Consider the following 19,662-nt stretch of genomic DNA (forward strand, 5'->3'; position numbering starts at 1 on the left):
GTAGGAGTCTTGGTGGGAGTCAGCCTCAAGCCCACTTTTATATGTGTACACTTTCATAATTTTAACAACACTTTCCTCCTTCTCTTTGAACAAGGGGCCCCCATTTTCATTTTCCCTGAGTCCCATAAATCATATAGCTGGTTCTGCTCCCCAAATTTTCATGGTATCTCATCCTCTTTCTTGGCCTTCCCCCAGCTTTCTCTACTATCTTGCTCTCAACTTTGAAAAGTCAGATCCTGGATCCTCAAAGGGAGAGCCTGATGTCTCAAGGAAAAAATATGGAGGCTTCATCTTGAAATCCCACTTGTTAAACACTCACCTGCAGTGCTCCCTCAGTAGATGTTTTTAATGGGGTCATCTGAATTGAATTGTACTAAACTGACCTTGAAGTGACTTTCATTCCAGGGGAGAGAGAAAATACAAACATTTAGAGGATACCAATGAAGAATATCTTTAAGAACTAAAGATAGAAAAGGACTTTTAAATAAAAGAAAATAATTCCAATGATAAAGACAGATTGACAAGTTTGACTATATTAATATTAAGAACTTTTCATTAAAAATATCATACTTATTAAACACTCAAAGGTTAAATAAGAAATTTGATACAAATGAAGAGAGACTAAGTAGAAGAAATATATCTAAGTGAGTATTCCAGAATTAATATAACAGATTTTAAGAGAGGAAAAATATGAAAGACTAATAAAGAAAGATGAAAACTAGATTAAAATTACCAAATGAGAAATAGAGAAAATAGATTTGCTTTGACTGCAGAATTGTAACCATGGACCCATGTAGTCAGTTTGAACAGACCTCACCTCTTATCAACAGAGTGCTTAAGAACCATATTTCAGAAAATTTGAAGTCATGTAGCCAGAGCATGTACAGAAGAAGAAATCTTGACCTGAAATGACCAGGGAACCAAAGATTCTCCTCCCCGTGCAACCAAAGGACCAGGACATGACTGGAACTTAAAAGTCAGACTCTTATCAGAAGCAAAGGGTCTGTTATTCAGGAACAACTCATGTTAAAATTCCTTCCCCACCTTACCATAAATGTTTAAAACTTTACCATAAATGTTTAGAGCCTTATCATAAATTTTTAAAACTTTACCATAAATGCTTGAAGCCCACCAATCAAAATGTATCCTGCCAGTGTTTCTGCATGCCAGCCTGTTATCCCTAACCTCTTAAATTTCTCCCCAAATCCTGAATCAGGAGACAGATCTGAAGGCACACGCCCCCTGTCTCCCTGCAGATCAATCTCACAGAATAAAGTTGACTTCCTTTCTCAAAAGCTGATGCTATAATAATCAGGGTTTTTAAATGATCATCAAGGAAGAGAACCCCAGTTTTATGCAGTAACAGAATCACCAGTGATTGCTTGTATCTAGTCTATAGATCCTGGAATTAAAATATTCTATCATAGATATTCTTTGTTAGTATAAAAAGATAACAGCATGTCTCTTAAAAGAGAGAAAAAATTTTAATCTCCCTAAAGTTAGATGTTAAAACCTAAAAGAAAAATAGAACTCAAATATGTTAGTTGTGTTTTATGCAATAAAAAGGCAAGATGATGAAAGAAAGAATACTAGAATCACAAGCCAGTGAAGTTTGGCCTATAGGTCCCATAAAGTAAATTTTCCCTGATGCTGTAGACATTATTTATCTTTCATTATGGTAATTGTTTTAATCAACAAACATTTAATGAGCACTGTAGGGAAAATTTCTTGAGTCAATGGAAAACAACACATTGTCTCAAAGACTCCTCTCTGGGTTATTTAATTCTGATTTGATTTACAACTCTGCAAATTATAAATACCTGGAAACAATGCAAAATAATTCTTGTCTATAGACACGCAAACTGTCTTGTCCTGTGGAGGTTCAAATGATTTCCCTGCCTTACTGTACAAGAAGCTAGTTTCATATCCATTTTCACACTTGTTTCAATTTTCCTGATGTATAAATGTGTCTGTTCTTTGGATTCTCCTTTGGACTGGCTACAAAATCTGCTTGATTCTCATATTATGAGTTAAACAAAGTCTTCAATATGTGCTAATTTTTATATCTGGATGAGAGTCATGGTTTTATTTTTATTGAAAATCATCTTTTCATCTACTATATGCCATACACAGTCCTAAGCAATGAGGATAAAAATCTTATCTTTGTCCTCAAAGAGCTTATTTTCTAGCGATACATAAATTCAGTGTTGAACAATTATTTTTTAAAAGGCCTTTAAATCAATAAAGATATTTATTGTCTCAGTACTAGATTAGCCCAACTTTTAAAACCCATTAGCTATGTTAGTAAATGTAATTGTATTAACATCAAGAGCCATCAGTCTTTTAAAATTTCACCTAAAAGTGTAATGAAACAAATTTTTATGTATTTCTATCATTATGTTATCTAGGTTTTACATAATTCAAATCAGAAAAGATGCCAGCCCATTTTAATTATTAACATATTCAGATAATGTGTATTAACTAGTGTCTAATAACTTCATTATTTATCAGATATTTTTTGGCCAACACCATCTAGGGGAGGAAAAACTTTCTTTTCTACCCTCTTATGCTCAGTAGTTAGGGCCATGCATATTAAACGGACAAAAGGCAGGTTAACAAGAGAAAAAAACTGATTTTAATTACACACATGTGCATGGAAGTTCACAAAGAAATGTGGCTTAAGGATGTGTTTAGAATTGGGGGCTTCTATACCATCTTAATAAAGGAAATAAAGTGTGGAGAAGAAGCTAGCCAAAGGAAAGGGGGTTTGGGGCTTCTGGGGAGAGGTAAGTTGTGGGAAGGTGATTGATAATGGTATGGTAAGTAAGGGTTGTTTAGTAGGATTTGTTATGCAGATAAGAGTAGTCTCAGATGGCAAGAATTGTCTCTTGAGTAGTTTTCTCCGTCTTAAGGGAGAGGGAGACACCAGGACAAATGGAAATTTATGCCCTGCTTTTAGACAGGAAGAAGGGCAGAAAGCTTGTTGATTTCAGTTCAAAACAATCCTTACTCTTAAGTGGCATATTTTGGGATGGCATACTCTGATCTCCTTCAACTACCTGTTTTGCTTTTTACATATGAATAAAATATAATTTAATAATTAAAGGTATGGAAGATACCGATGAAAATAGTCATATTTTTATAAGAATTAAAACATACCATCTTTATTGATGAGGATCAAGGCTGCCCCAGGGAGAAAAGCCCAAGGCATCCTGCCCTACGTACTAATCTACATGATCCTCCAGGAAGTATAGGAGTCCTGACCTGATCCTATCTGATTCTTATCCAAAGTTATAGGACCACCTGATAACCAGACCATTGATACCATTTTAACATAATCTTTCCTTTGTCTTGTAAAGAAATAACTCACATACCTATGCCTTATAAATTTAGCCCTACCCTCAACCCATGTTTGCAGCTCTTCACTGCCCATGGATCCTGTCCCCATGTTACTCCATGCTACTCTCTGAATAAAGGAGCACTACTACCAGACCTTGAGAGTCCAAGAAATCTTTCTTTCAACTCCTCGGCTCACCGAGCCCACATAATTTACCACATATTTTGGCATCCTGTGGTAACTGCCTGATGTGGAGGAGAATCAATTACTTTTATTGTTGTTACATAGTGAATAGTGTTAAATCTGTTTTATGTTAAATGATAGATGATGCGGGGTCGGTGAGCCGAGGAGTCGAAAGAAAGATTTCTTAGACTCTCAAGATCTGGCAGTAGTGCTCTTTTATTTAGAGAATAGTGTGGAATAGCATGGGGACAGGGCCCATGGGCAGGCAGAGCTGCTGCTGCTGCCCCAAGTTGAGGGTTAGGGCTAATTTTATAAGGCATGGGTATGTGAGTCATCTCTTTACAAGACAAAGGAAAGAACATGAAGAAAAGTTAAAATGGTATCAGTGCAGGTGGGGTCTGGTCGTTGGGTGATCCCATGAATTTTAGAAAAAAATCAAATCGGGTTAAGTAAAGGTTAGAAAGGTTAGAAGCCACCACCCTAAATCAGTTACATGAGATTGCCAGACAGCAACCAACTTAAGTTCTTGCCTTCCCCATTAAGAGTTTCTAGGGATAGGTCATCTCTCTTCTTCTTCCTGGTACAGAGAGGGAGGCACCTTTTACAGATAGAGATTTACCTTACAAATGTAAATGTGTCCCAACAAGGGCAAGTTCCATTCCCCAGAGCTTCCCTCCCTGTCCCAGTTTATCAAAAGAATCAGCCCAAAACAACCCCGATGCCAAAGAGACACATCCTGGGGTGGCCAATTTCAGGTCCCTACAATGTCATCCCCCTTCCTTCACAAGTGCAAATGTCTCTCAAAAGGGCAAGCAAAATTCCAGTCCTCGGAGCCTGCTTCTCATCTGTAGTTTTAAAAATAACCAGCCTAAAATCCTCATCATAAACCGTTTTAAAATTAAGCAGCCTAAAAACGCTCATCAGTGTTACTTAGAGTGGTTAGCTGATCTGCAGTGTCAGGCTCTCCCAGGAGGCAGCTAAAAGTGCAAATTCTTGGGCCACACTCCAGACTGACTGAATCAGTATTTCTCGAGGGGTGGAGCCCAGGAATCTATGCTTTAACAATTGCTTCAGGTGATTTTGATGCAGGTCAAACCTACTAAGTAAGAATCAGCATTTTAACCAGATCCCCAGGTGATTTGTAAGCTCATTAAAGTGAGAGAAGCACTAGCCTAGAGGACTTAAGAAAAGAAAAGGTTTCTGCTCCAAAATGCCTCAACGGAGACTTGAAGATGCTAATTCCACATTATATATTTATCTCAGAACCTGTTCTATTTCTAACCACTTTGAGCAAGTGGAACTCACTTGCAGAAGAGTCTTCATTCCACTGACCTCAAGCTTATAAGACAAATTCCATGACTTTACGCAATCAACTACCATCACACACTACCTTCTTTCTGCCCTAAAGGGTCCCAGTCTCTGTTCAGGAGCTCTTAAAACAACTTCTTTCAAGTGCACAGATATAATTTGTGGCAAATGTATTTTTACTGCTCTTTATCCTAAAAGACATCCTTATAAGTGAAATCTTCAAAAATTTCCCTGAAGAAATTAATATGGAGTTAGTTACTTCAATCAATCCAATTGTGGAGTTTTTAATGACCTTGGCTATATCTCTGGTCTGCCAGATTTTGACCTTTTAATTGACTTGCACACTGTATTGGGCTTGAGAAACAAAAATCACACGACTTCTGGACCCTGCTGATTTTGACTTCCCTTTGCACTACGTATATCTGATATTTTTAAATAATGAAGCAGGGAGGGACAGAAGAAAGTTTCAGAACAAAAGCAGAATAATACATTTGTTTTTATTCACCTTGGAAAAGTAAGTGTCCATTAGAAAGTATGTAAACTAAAGAAAGCGTAAGAGATTTTGAAATGTTGCATCTGACCACCACGCTGAAATTAAATATATACACCTCCCAGGCTTATATATAGGTAAACTAAGACAAGAGTCAGAACTAAGTGACCTGATTAAACATGTATCCATCTCCACTAACACTCTCCTAACTAGTTTACTGTTAAACAACTTCTATAAGCTGTTATATGTATCAGGAAAAATTGTCAAAAGCTTAAAAATAGACAACAGAAATTACCGGGTCCTTGCTTTAGTGAAGCACTGGGCATTGCCTAGGAGACCCTCCAGGAATTATCTGATGTTATAGGGGTGTGCACCTTTGACTGACTTCCTATGCACTAGGCTGTTCTAGAATTTGATGGTGGTAGAAGTTAACTTACAGAAAAGTGATAATAATGCAAGTGATTCTTGAGTACATCAATGCAAAGGATTTTGCTCAATTGATGATACAATTCTGCCCAGCAGAAGAGATAATCCCAAACATTGTTTTTCTGCCCTATAGGATATTAACCAATTTTTCATCAGTTAGCAAATTTATTTCAGCCTTTCTGGTTGTGTATTGTCTATTCTTCATAGTCTCCTTTGAAGCAGTTTGATCAGCTTACTCACTAATTAGTGAAATATTTAAAACTGTGTTCATATTATAGTTGTTCGAAAGTCAGGTTTTCAGCTTTTCATCTGATCGATAATACCAATATGTTTTGGGAGTTCCAAAGAGGGAGAAGTCCTGACTGGGATGTCAAGGGCTGAGTAACAGAGCACGTGACCAAGAAGACGGGGTTGCTAAGTTTGAAAGAGCATTAACTGGCAGAAAAGAGGGTCTCAGAGCACAGTTTCTAAGTGTTTGGAAGGTGGAACACCACAGTTCAGAAAAGGCAACGGAGCAGGGAATTTGGGTTGTGGCAAAACTGTCTGAATGCCGGAAGTAATAAATAGAAACTTGAAGGTGGATGGTCTCTTGAGCAACTGTTACTTGTCACATGGTTTGCTAGGGAAAATACCTGCATAAATTCTTTTTTAATCTCCCAAGATTCTTGAGAATTCTCTAGGAATTTTCCCCTAAATATACAGATGAAGGAAATGTTCACAGATGGTCAAAATCATAGAAAACATCACATATCACACTTTTGTAAGTGATGGAGATTGAATTCAAACATACTCGTCTGATTCAAGATCCTCAGGTTTCTACTACTCTGCATTACCTTTAAAACAGTGTTTCAGGTTCTCTGTATGAAGAGAAAAACAAAACAAAGCAAAACAAAAAACGAACACAACACAACGCGGCCCAGATTGTTGTACACACCAAATAGCATCTTGCAATAGCTGTTTGCCAGTCCGTGCATATATGTTTGGATTGTCTTCCGTAGGAAATGAAAAGTTTCTGAAGGCTATTAATTTGGGGGACTAACTAAAAACGTTGCTATGGGACAGAACGCAAAGTAAACATTGGATGCACACCTGTCATCTTAGCGAACACAGGAAGGACTTAAAAAACTTTCTTTTTTACTCAGTAGAGATTTTAAACCAAGAGGAAGACCTTCTTTTTAGTCCTACCCTCTCTCATATTTCTCTTTTTACATGTCCTGTAATAAACCACGCCCTGCCTCTTCACTTCACATCCCTTCTCCCATCGCAGGCCGAATGAATGGAAGGGGGGAGATAAGCGAGAGAGAGAAAGAAAGGGGCAACGGAATGAAGGGGAGGAGAGAGGAGGAGGGGGGGTGGAAAGGGGAGTAAAGAGGAGAGAGGTGCGCGTTGGGGGGGAACCTTGAGGAAGGAAACGGGAGCATTGTGCAATAATATTCAAGATCACCGCGTACTCTTGCAGGAACCGTTAAGATGATGAAAATGATACTGTACAGGGAATATTTAAGTCCCACTCACAGGCCTAGCCCCACTAATAAAACTTAAGATTAAATACTGTGAGCATTGGGTAAAGCTGCTGAAAGACGGTAGTTACAACACGGCGCCGATAAAATCTGTTCTCCCAAATGCCCTGCTCCTTAAAGTCAGTCGTGTAACTCGCAGTCAGCAGGGGCGAGGCGAGGGGTCGCTGGGAGAAAGAGACTAAGATCGGTAGTGCGGGATCCTGGTCTTTAGAGCTGCATTAATTCTGTCGCCCAGCGCAACTCCCAGCTTCACTGTAAAACTCATCCTTTTCTGCCTTTAGTTTTTGCAGATAGTGCTGAAGACGTTTGCTTCTGTAACTTCTAGAATTTTTTCCCTCCTTTCTGGATGGAGCAGTCTTCAGTTCATTAACATAATTATCACTTTTTACAAGCTGCAGCTGTCATGTCAGGATGGCCGAGTGGTCTAAGGCGCCAGACTCAAGCTTCCGCTTCCCGCACTTGGGACTTCTGGTCTCCGCATGGAGGCGTGGGTTCGAATCCCACTTCTGACATGGTTCAACTTTTGGTCCTGCCTTAGTCGACCCAAAATTTCTTCTTTCAGTCTTCTCAAAGCCTCACTCTTGAAAGCTCAGCTCTCCTCTCGCTCTCCCAGTCACAACTGCTCTCCCCGCCCGCGTCGCCCCATCTTGGGGTCCCACGGGGCACTAGAGCATCAATTTTACTTCGGAGTTCAGCTCTTTCTAAAAGACACCCCCCACTGTCAGCTCCACCCCGGCGGATGCTCGCCCAAGACTTGGCGCACCTGGAACACACTACAGCAAAGAAAAGTCCTCTCTCTTACCTCTAATCAAGCAGTTGATAAATGAACTCCCAATTAGTGAACCTGGAGTATTTCTGCAGCCAATTCTGCACATTTGAAAATCTTGCCGCCGCTGGTGACCCACCTTCCCAGAGAGAAGGTAGTGGATTTCCATCAGAAGGTCATGTCTTCCTGTCACCCTATTGACTGTAACGAAACCTGGGGGTTTGACTTAAACAAAACTAAATAAAAATACAAAGTAACCAGAAAGATCTCCCTTTCCAGGGAACGATCTCAAGCTAGATTCTTGTGGGCAGCAGAAATGTTTGCATTGTCTGCCTCGCCAGAGGGAAATCGTTGAGAAATCAAAAGCCAGTCTCCTGTATGACCACACAACCTAGAGAAAGATCTAGGCTTTCTTTAGTGGTAACTCAGCTGGAAGGGCTCTCACACATCTGTCCTAGGCCTTTTCAGTGGATAAAGAACTGGAAAATTCACTGCTTTTCCCCACAGGGAGAAATTGAAAGCAACAAAATGGAAACAATTTACAACCGCCAGAATTGATTTGCAGCCTTTATGTTTTTGCATTAGTGAGAAAGATATACTATAGGAGCAAACACATACATTTTCTGGTTTTACTTTTTGCATTTAAAAATAGCATCAGAATACCTTATGTTGCCATTCTCCAGGTTAAGTAAGAAATGACACATTTGGGAAGGTGGCAAATTCTCAGAACATTGCTCCCTAAGTTTCTGTGAAGCTCCGTAACAGTTTCCTAGCTGGAGGGACCCCCAGATCTGAATACTTAGCATCCTAAGCATGTGTTGGGTACTTTATAAAGGGAAGGAAATGTTGTAAAATGATTTTTATTTTATTTTACATTTTAGGTTTCCCCATCTAGCCCAGAACATACTGTGAATACTTTGAAACACAGAAAATGAAATCAGTAAAAGGAAAATAAACAATCCCAATTCAAAACAATGGTTGGAAAAGATGAAAGTGAAGAATGGGGAAAAATAATTTGGAATTTCATCATTTCAAGGAGAATGAGGGGGGAGAAAGAGTGGTGGGTGCTTATAAATCTGTAGGAGTGAGAAGTAAAGTGTCAAAAGTGGGATTTAATCATGGGGGAAGGGGAAAAGAGCCTTCAGGTTCAGAGGTAAGGTAATCATACTTGGCTGTCCATGGCTTCTTTGTGTTATCAGCCCATGAAAGGTCACTCTCAGTTCTACTTTGATCCATAAACATGTTTTCCCCTGTCCTGCACTGTATCCAGCCCTTTCTCCTCCCCCAACATATAAAGTATTTAATATTCTTTAGATCCTCTCTAAAGTATTTAATATTCTTTAGGAAAAAATCTACTCTCGAAAAACGTTGGTTTGTGTGATTGTAATTTTCGTTGGCACTGTTAACCTTGATTTTTTTTCTTTTACTCAACACAGTTTGAAAAATCTATCTTGCTACATGCACATCTGCTTCTACCTATGGCTGCTGCATACTACAAAATCCACACACAGCCACTGAGATACGTGTGCCCAATGAACATCTAAGTGGCCTCTAATAATGTGGTCCCTCAAAAAGCTACAGACCACACTAGGCAAGGCCAACCATGAGCTGAGCTGGAATTTCACTGAGGTGCATTGCTAGGAGAGAAATTGCTGCGTAGCAACTTAAAAGCTATACAGGAAGAAAAATTTATTTAGTGTCAAAGCTGCAAAACATCTAAGATCTTAATTTTAAGACCAAGATCTTAGTCTATGTAGAACTTCAGAGAACACATTTTTTGCTGTCGTAAAACGAAAGGACGGACATCTAAATCACATCATTCTGAGAAGAAATCTCAGAGGGAGCACAGCGTGAACATTTCTTTGCCATTGATGATCTCCAAATGTTTTCAACAGTGTCATAATCTTGAGGGACCTTCCCTCTTACAGTTTAGGGAACTGTAACACAGTTGCAGGTGACTAGGAAACTTTTAGATACAACTTTATGACAGATTCTTTTCCGCGTACAAAAAACCAGTGAAGATTTCAGTAATTCTCTCCACAGTAAAAACCCAGGACCCAAGTGTGGATGACTGATCGGTGGAACCACTAAGGAAAAAACCACAAGTTGTTACGGTACTTTTTTCTGGGAAGAGATCTCCGACGGCGCTGGAGGTTGTGTCGGCATGGCTCTGAAAATATCCCAATATTCTTTCATTGGGAATTTCCGTTTCGCTTCGTTTGCTGAGCGTAGGTTCGGACCGTCAGGGTGAAATTTTTTACTTCACCGTGGCAAGAACAAAAGAAGAGTGTGTCAGAAGTGGGATTCGAACCCACGCCTCCATGCGGAGACCAGAAGCCCCAACACAGGGAAGCAGAATCTTGAGTCTGGCGCCTTAGACCACTCGGCCATCCTGACACGCTGTCTTGAAGTTCTTAAAGTGTTATATTGTAAACTCCAATGGATCAGAGCTGAACTGTGTCGCAGAAAAAAAAAATTATTTCTGGAATTTGTTGGATTAAGCGGGAGCTCCGAATTCACTGGAACAGAAAAGCAGGAAAGGACAAATGTTAAGAAGTGAGGAACTGAATAATTCTCCAGCCTTTGAGACTTAGGTGCCCTCATCCTGAGGAACACTCCCTCCTGGCGTCTCCGCCTCTCACAGTACTCCCAGCCCAGCCCAGCCAAGTCCCCCGCCCTCGGCCCCGCTGCTCCACCAGACCAGGGCCTCAGGCCTCGGACAAATCTTCGCCTATGTCTCTGACCCCACCTATGACGCCGACCCCAGGGCTACTGTGTTCTTTGTGACCCAAACCCTCATCCAGCTGGTCTAGCTTCATGCTGCCCCAGGATCTGTGGAAACTTTCAGGGAATAAACGGCCAACCCCCTCCTGCTCTGGACGAGAGTCATTCCCATTGTTCTCAACCCCTCCAGACTGTGGTTTCATTGCCTGAAGCCGTAGTTAACATCATTCATTTCACTACACAGGTCAATACCCAGCACTGTCTTCTGTTCTGCAGGATTGCTTGTGCTCTGCAGTAATAATCCTGTCTCTACTGCCTCTGGGGCTCTCAGACGCTTTTCAGTAAATATCACCAAATTTTTATAATTAGGCTGTAAGCATCTAAATCTATAGTACACTTAAATTGGAGAGTTATCAATTTTAAATCTGTGATTTCCTCATCTATTACTCTAAAATTAAATGAGAAACATTTCTTTTAAAAATTATGTTATTATTTATAGATTTTATTGTTTTTATTGTGGCTATATTTTTTCACTATACCAACAGTGCAATTCCAACTGTATGCAAGATTGACAGCGTACATTAATATATGCATATGTTGAATTTTTGCATGGATGGTTCCTATACCTTGAAGCTGTAGGGGAGGAAAAATAATTTTCCCTCTATCCTTCTGGAGGTCTTGGCTGACATGTCCCTTGGAATCAAGGACAGATTAACAGGAGGAAAACATATTTAATTCTTATGTACAGGAACCCCAAAGAGATGAGGCTCCCCAACAGTCAGGCAATTGAGGCTTATATGCCCTTCCACGCTAAGAAGAAGTGGCCAGAGGTCTGAGACTTCAAAAGGGAGGAAGACAATTCATTTGTGATGCCCTACAGAGACAAAGGGATACAGAGAGGACTTTCAACAAGCAGGCCTTACTACGTTGCCCCCAGTCTACCACACCTAGGTCATATTCTTCATAGTTATCTCTGGTGATAGCTCTTTTCCTGGAACAGACCCTCTATATAAATTCTTTTAGGTAGTTAAGGAGGAGGTAAAAAGAAAAACTTCCTGAGTCTTCTGTTTCTTAAAAGTAACCAGCCTAAAATAATCCTCATACCAAAGAGACACATCTTGGGGTGGCAGGTTTTGCTCCCTTACAAAGCACGGGTATATTCCTATACTTCCTTAAAGTCTATGTATACTTTTTTTTCATAGAAATGAAAGTCTCTGATATAGGTTTAAAATATTTGGGGGCTGGCCCTGTGGCCAAGCGGTTAAGTTCTCACGCTGCGCTGCAGGCGGCCCAGTGTTTTGTTGGTTTGAATCCTGGGCGCGGACATGGCACTGCTCATCAAACCATGCTGAGGCAGCATCCCACATGCCACAACTAGAAGGACCCACGACGAAGAACATACAACTATGTACCGGGGGGCTTTGGGGAGAAAAAGGAAAAAAATAAAATCTTTAAAAAAATTAAAATAAAATAAAATAAAATATGTGGGATACCTGAAAATGGATATTATCAAAATGTAATGTGAATACAGAATTGCAACTGAAATATGCCATAATCCAACTGTCTTTGATGGATTGATGCTTGCAGGGCTCAGCACAGTCAATATTTAATGAACTTCTGCATAGTATACTTCCTAGACAGCTCTTTAATATTTAATATTAATTTATTTTATTGTCTCAAGTTTTTCTTTACAAGTTCAGGGGAGCAGTGAAATTGGATGAATTGAATGATGAGTGTTGTTTAAGTTAAGCCATTAAGTTTTAGTATGGTTTGTTATGCAGCAATAGTTAGGTATGTACCAGTCTTGGTCTGGTCAGGAGAGAGAAACCACACAATAATTTGAACAGGGCAAGTTTATGTAAAGTATTATTAACTAAAGAGGGGATTGGAGGAACAAGGAATTGGCTAGTAAAAAAGTAAAGAGCACTCTAAAGACTATGGGAATAACAGATATAAAGAGCAGTCACTACCCCTAGGGTTGATATAAAGCACCTTAGGAAGTGACCCCCTAACCCATCGCTGAGATGAAGCGCGGAAGGGAAGAGCCCTCTACCCCTCACCCCACCCCTAGCTAAGATCCATGCCTTGGAGAGGGCACAGCTGTGGCTCGCTGAAGAGCAGAGAAATTGCTGTGGTGTTGTGCAGGCAGAACTTGCTTGAAAGCTACCCTCTGGAACTTGCTGGAAATCTATCTTCTAACGTTTCTTGGGAAGCTCTTCTTGGAGCGGTCTCTCACCGAGGGCACTCCACTACAAAACACTCAAGGGAGATGCCAGGGGAAGTGAGTGGCTGCTTGTTGCTGCCAGGGGTTGATGCAGGGGAAAGCCACGCCTGGTGTAGGTGCCAGGCCCTGGGGAAGCAGCAGGCCAAGTAATACATGGTAAGCAGGAAAACCCACTCCTTCTAATGACTCTCCACCATCCTCTACTGACAAAACTTCAGTGCCAGTTGGCAAAAGAAAGCTATTTAAAGATTCATAGCCATTTCCACAAAGCAGGCAAAAAGGGTGAATTTGGGACTGAGAGGTAATAAGTTCATAATGGCTACAAGCCAATACAGATTTTGTTACCTCATGGTCTCAAACACTAAACTATGTAACTTTGGGACTGGACACACGGAAACTGGAAAGACCTTGAGGAGAATGTTTCTTCCTGTCACTGGTCCTGCTGCCCAGCTCTAAACTCAGTGATGCTTAAAGGAGAATGAGGAAAAATGTATTAGAAACTGGAAGAAAGGAGACCTTTGTTATCTAGTGGCAGAAAGTGTAGCAACACTGTTGCCATGGTAACATGGAAAGTGGACATATACCTAATGAATTTCCTGATTTATCCAAGGACATTTCCAGGCAATGTGTCAGCCGGCTTTTCCTAGGTGCCTATAGTAAAATGGAAGAGGAGAGAGAGAAACTAAAGAAATATTTCTTAATTATAAAGGAACCAGGACTTGCTAGATATTCAATAATGAAACTATTTCTCATTACCAGCCCCTCCAGATGACAAATGATGCTACAATTAAGAGAAGGCTTCTGGGGAAACATCACATCGAGGGTATTGTCAGGAAAACATGGTCTAAACATGAAGTCAAGGACACAACTGTAAAGCCTTTGGTCAGATCTCAGAAAAATTTAAGGTGATCATTTAAGTCAACAGACTTGTGAGTAAGCAAGCATTCAGAGATCATAGCCTAGCTTTCAAGCCATGCTACCTGAGTGGAGTCCAGATAAGCTATCACATCTGAGCTAAAACCAATGTTGTGATGTTTAAGCCCTTGATTTTGGGGGTAACTTGTTACACAGCTGTAGTAACTGCAACAAAAATAATGGCAAAAAATAATAATAGTGTTACAAATAAAGGAACACTATAAAAGGGGAAAGAAAATAAATTCAAATAATGGAACTCAAATTTCAAACAAGACTTTGAGAGCCTATATTCATCTATATGTGACATTCTATATCTTACTCTATTTTGGGAGTCAGCAAACTATGCCCCATGGGTCAAATCCCATCCACTGCCTGTTTTTGTATGGACTGTGAACTAAAATTTTACATTTTGAAATGGTTGAGGAGCTGGCCCAGTGGTGTAGTAGTTAAGTTCACATGCTCTGCTTCACGGGTTCGCAGGTTTGGATTCTGGGTGCAGACTACACATCACTCATTGAGCCATGCTGTGGTGGTGTCTCACACACAAAATGGAGGAAGATTGGCAAAGATGTTAGCTCAGGGCCAATATTCCTCACCAAAAAAAAAAAAAAGTTGAAAATCTCAAAAGAAGAATAATATTTCATGACCTGTGAAAATTGTATGAAATTCTAATTTCAGGTGCATAAATAGTTTTATAAGAACATAGCCTGGCTTATTCATTTGAGTGATTCTTCTGAACATAACAGACCTGTATTTCACTGAGGTCATACATTTCTTTAGGTGCTAGAAAATAGGAGGTGAACACTGTACCTAAACCCAGCATGAAATCTGCCAAAACTGCAAATCATAGGCTTGCTGGGACTTTTCGATCCCTCTTGGGCCAGCATCCCCTTCTCTGATATTGGGTGATGAGGAGGAGCTTCAGGAGATAAGATTCCTTCTGCAGAGGCAAGTTTAGAATTTTGGAGAATCTGCACAAACTGGCTCCTCTGGGAGGCAGGAGGCAGTTTTTAGGAACTTCCTAAGAAGTTCAAGAAGCTGCGGATGGATAACAGTGATAACGTTGACCTCACGTCCCCTTCACTCCCCTCACTCTCAACTTCATTAATCTGCCTCTTTCTTGTTTTGTTTTGTTTAACTGTCATTTGCGTTTAGGACACTCCAGGTGACAAGGGCATTATTTTGCCTGTGTATGACTTTGGGGAATGGGGAGTGGAGTGTGGGATTGCTTTCCCCTGTGAGATCTTTTGGAGATCTGGCTGACTGACCTGCTATTGGTAGATTTCTCGGCCTCCCCTCTGGAAGCTGGGAGAGCTGTACTCCAGAGTTGGGACAGACGCGCAGAGCCTTCCTCACTTCCCAACCGGTGAACCTTATTTTGCTGAGTTGTTTAATAATTTACTTGTATTCATCAGGAGTCGAGGTGTTTTTTGGTTTTGTTTTTTGTTTGTAATTAAGAGCTACTATTTCTTTTCGAGCCAGCTATCAAACCATGAGAGTAGAAAGGAAAATGATCCTTGCTTTGTTTCCGTGCGCAGGGCCCTGGGACGGGGGACCCAGGATTTGTGGTTGAGTTTTCTTCTCTGCCCCGGTCTCCTGACATTATGGTCGTTGCTTGTCCGAAATGAGCCCCCAAACAGCTTTTTTCATGCCCCTCACAGCCCCTTTACCAGGGTAAGAGTTAACAGTCTTCTGATATCTTTGTCACAGCGCCTTCGGACTGTACTCTTCTATTTGGGTTTCAGCGACGCCCGGTGGCGAATGAGAAACACGGCCCTGGTCTTTACTCCCGGGACCGAGGCTCCAAAAGATATTTCAGCCTCAAAGACTAGGCTTCTGCTTCTGTCACCCGGAGGTCGCTCCACTTCCTTCTTCCAGCTGGCCTCATCTTGTCCCTCACCTCTCAGTCTGTCTTTTATGATATCTGATATCGGGGAATCTGAGACAGATTTCGCCTGTTTTTCTCCAAGGCAGTAAGAACTGGAATACCTGGGCGTCAATCCGTGCAAAAAGTACTGCAGAGCGGAGGGCGTGGCTGTAAATAAACTCAAGCTCACCTTCGTCCTCACCCCAAACTCCACATCTCGGCAAATGGGCAAGCTGCTTATTCCCCACTATTGTCAACACGCAACCTCTGACCCCCGACTGCCCTGGATTCAAAGCAAAACTATACCTCCTTTGACAAAAGCCAATTGAAGGGGGTGTTAAAACTATCAGAGACTGCAGGAATTTGACCACAGCCTAGAAAATCGGAAAGGGGGTGAGAGCGGAATGTCAAATTTGTTAGAAATCAATAAAAACCAAAACGCAAACCCTAAAGATTTGAGCATATCACCTAGAAGACAGGGAGGTAGGGCTCCGTAGCTCAGGGGTTAGAGCACTGGTCTCGTAAACCAGGGGTCGTGAGTTCGAATCTCACTGGGGCCTTAAGTTCTTGGTTTTTCCATCACTGATAGATGGTTTTAAGGGATGTGTTTCTTGACACCATAACCTGAACCAGAAACGAACTCACTACACCCTAGTTTCTCAAGATACAGGAAACTACTGCTAACAAAGGTAGGAAATTTTGTAAATGAGATTCTTTGTAACAGATGGAAATGAAGATGCTGTGCCATCTAAAATCTTGAGGATACATGAAATTCAGGTAGGAAATCTTAAAGTGCCAGCAATACAACAAATAACGCCAATATAAACCAGCTGATAAACTAATTTGTCACAATCACTTGGAATCTAAAGAGTCCTGACTAATTTAGCTGCTATAGGCCTAAAGAGATTATACTATAATTATCAATTTATTGTACTTGCTTAAGGGACTCTAAGCTCCCCTGAAGACAAGAGTCGTATCTTATTTGACACTGTATCTCAGAACCTTGAAGAGTATGGACCCCACCTGGTGCTCAATAACCGTTTATTGAATGAAGCCCAGCTAAAAAAATGTAACCAGAGTGTGGTGAGTTTGTAAATACCTTAGGAGGCACATAAATTACCTGAAAGCCAAGGAACCAAGGTCACCTAATAGAGAAGACCAAAGAAAGCAACATAGCCCTGATGAAGAGTCTACCTAAATATGAACTGACTAATCCTACTGGTCTCAATTTATTAACTCATAGCAGGAATTAGCTGCCCACAAAAACAAACTCTTGATAACATCTGAATGGCTAACATAAATTGCTATATTTGATAATCTATATCAAAGATCAAAATGGTAGAATTTCCCTACACCACATTTGTATTAAATAATTAATAATATAATAATATCCATCAGCCACAGATACATTCCTCAAAAAGTACTTTGGATTCGTGAAACAATTCAACACAATTTACACTGTACCATGTTTAAAAAATTTACTGTAAATTGCTAAAGACTCAGGACAGGCACAGGTGATTCATTTCCATTAAAATCAACCAGAACAGCTTTCTACTGCTTGCAACTTGGCACTCTAGTTCTTCCTCAAAGTCTTCAAGGTTTTTTATGCTTTCGTGACTCATGCATACTGCTCTCTTTGCTTGAAATATAACTCCATCCCTCCTTCTAGCCAAGTCCTACTCATCCTTCAGAATTCAGCTTGTGTTTCACTTTACCTTCAGTCTAGGTGAGAGGTGCTTTTTCATAGCACCATTCACTCACCTTTATTATAGCGTATATTGCATAATATCTAGCAAATAATTGAAGTACTTTTTTCTCTTTTTCTTGCTACAATGACACTTCTTGATAATAGGAACCAAGCTCTCTTTAGGACTGAATCACCACAAATTGGTCAGAATTCGAAAATGTGTAATGAATAATATTTTTTAAATGAATGGATGACTGCTACATTTCCAAACCTGCATGTGCTCTACAGTAAGATGAAGTTATCAGGAAACTATTTAGCCTGTTGTTAAAAGAAACTAATTTGGAAAACTAAAGTCATCTTTGTAATAATTTTACTGTGTTAAGGTCTATAGTATTTGCAGTTCGTCCACTGAAATTCAGGTGCTGTGATTTTAACACACATTGGTAAAAAGCTGTTATTTACATGTCACCATGTTCAGTAATTTAAAAAATGCAACACAGGGTTTCTGGTTCCTCAGGTAAGGAACTTGGATGTTGCCACTCCATCCTACAATTAAAAAGCTGAATAGACTGAAAAGTCAACAACTCTTCTTGAATCTATAGGAGAGGGGAGGACACAGGGCAAAGCCCTTCCCCTGAGACTGGAGAGGCAGACAGGTGAATACAGAGAGTCACAGGCTTGCCAGAGCAGAGACTCACAACCGGAAACCACCAGGGAATCAGCGGCAGGGTAGAAAACCCTGAATTGATGAATTTCTGGAGGCTCAGTGTGAGCAAATCCAAAAGTTAAAAACTCCAGGGGAAGCCAGTTATAGCAGTTCCCAGTCATATTGTGAGATTTACCACCAGGAGTTCAACCAGATTCTCACAGTACATATTGAGGAAAAATTCTCTCATATTTCCAGCAGGAGAAAGGGACAAAAGGAATCCTTTTAAATACACCAGAGCATCCTGTTCTTAGCAAGACCCGCCCTTAGAAGAAACTAGGTAACCATAGCCTAACCTGCTGGAGTATTATCAGAGGCTAACAGACCTGGGGGAAAGAAAATACCCCACTCCAGTAAGCTCTTGCCTTCCATATTCAAGAAGGGAAATACCCAGCTCCAGCCCACTCTAGCCATCCTTACCACCTCACGGGGGCAAAAAATCCTCTGAGAAACTCTTGTAAAGTTAACAGTCCAGAGGCGTAGGTTCATTAAAAGACTGAGACCTAATCACAGGACTATAGAACACTTCCCCTCCCCCGACACCTCACCACATTACTAAAGACCTATTTACAGCAGTTCCTTTTACTTAGTACATCATGTCTGGCTATCAAAAGAAAAAATTACAAGACATACAAAAAGGCAAAAAAACACATTTTGAAAAGACAGAGCAAGCAGCAGAAACAGACATAACAGGAATGTTAGAATTATTAGACTGGGAATTTAAAACATCTATGATTAATATGCTAAGGGCTGTAATGAATAAACTAAACAGTATGGAAGAACAGATGGGCAATGTAAGCAGAAAGATGGAAGTCTCAAGAGAGAAACAAAAGAAATGCTAGAGATCAAAAACACCATAACAGAAATGAAGAATGTCTTTGATGGGCTTATTAGTAGGCTGGACATGTCTAAGGAGAAGATCTCTGAGTTAAAGGACATATCAATAGAAATCTCAAAAAGTGAAAAACAAAGAGAATAAAGACTGAGTAAAACAGAACAAAACACCCAAGGACTATAGAACAACTACAAAAGGTATAACATATGAATAATGGGAATACAAGAAGGAGAAGAAAGAGAGAAAGGAACAGAAGAAATATTTGAAGCAATAATGACTGAACATTTCCCCCAAATAAATATCTGACATCAAACCACAGAGTGAGGAAATTCAGAGAATGCCAAGCAGGGTACATGCCAAAAAAACTACACCTCGGTATATCATTTTCAAACTACAGAAAATCAAAGATAAAGAAAAAATCCTGAAAGAAGCCAGAGGAAAAAAAACACCTTACCTATAGAGAAACAAAGATAAGAATTATATCTGACTTCTCTTCAGAAACCATACAAGCAAGAAGAGAGTAGAATGAAATATTTAAAGTATTGAGAGAAGAAAAGCACAACCTAGAGTTCTGTATGCTGCAAAATTATCCTTCAAAAATGAGGAAGAAATAAGGACTTTCTCAGATAAACAAAAGTCAAGAGAATTTGTTGCTAGGAGACCTGCCATGCAAG

The 19,662-nt window shown here is 40.2% G+C and overlaps 3 non-coding genes across 3 annotated transcripts; 2 read left to right on the forward strand and 1 right to left on the reverse strand.

Annotated features, from left to right (window-relative positions):
• The first annotated feature begins 7,669 nt into the window (after nucleotides 1-7,669).
• TRNAL-CAA (transfer RNA leucine (anticodon CAA)) lies at nucleotides 7,670-7,776 on the forward strand. The gene is made up of 2 exons: nucleotides 7,670-7,707; nucleotides 7,731-7,776. It is a non-coding gene; the product is annotated as a tRNA-Leu (tRNA).
• A 2,544-nt stretch (nucleotides 7,777-10,320) lies between these two features.
• TRNAL-CAA (transfer RNA leucine (anticodon CAA)) lies at nucleotides 10,321-10,427 on the reverse strand. The gene is made up of 2 exons: nucleotides 10,390-10,427; nucleotides 10,321-10,366 (listed from the first exon to the last, which is right to left on the reverse strand). It is a non-coding gene; the product is annotated as a tRNA-Leu (tRNA).
• Nucleotides 10,428-16,247: 5,820 nt separating this feature from the next.
• Nucleotides 16,248-16,320, forward strand: TRNAT-CGU (transfer RNA threonine (anticodon CGU)). Its single transcript has one exon. It is a non-coding gene; the product is annotated as a tRNA-Thr (tRNA).
• Nucleotides 16,321-19,662: the final 3,342 nt, after the last annotated feature.

This window comes from Equus przewalskii, chromosome 19 (assembly GCF_037783145.1).
Source record: "Equus przewalskii isolate Varuska chromosome 19, EquPr2, whole genome shotgun sequence".
In the NCBI taxonomy this organism is placed as follows: Eukaryota; Metazoa; Chordata; class Mammalia; order Perissodactyla; family Equidae; genus Equus; species Equus przewalskii.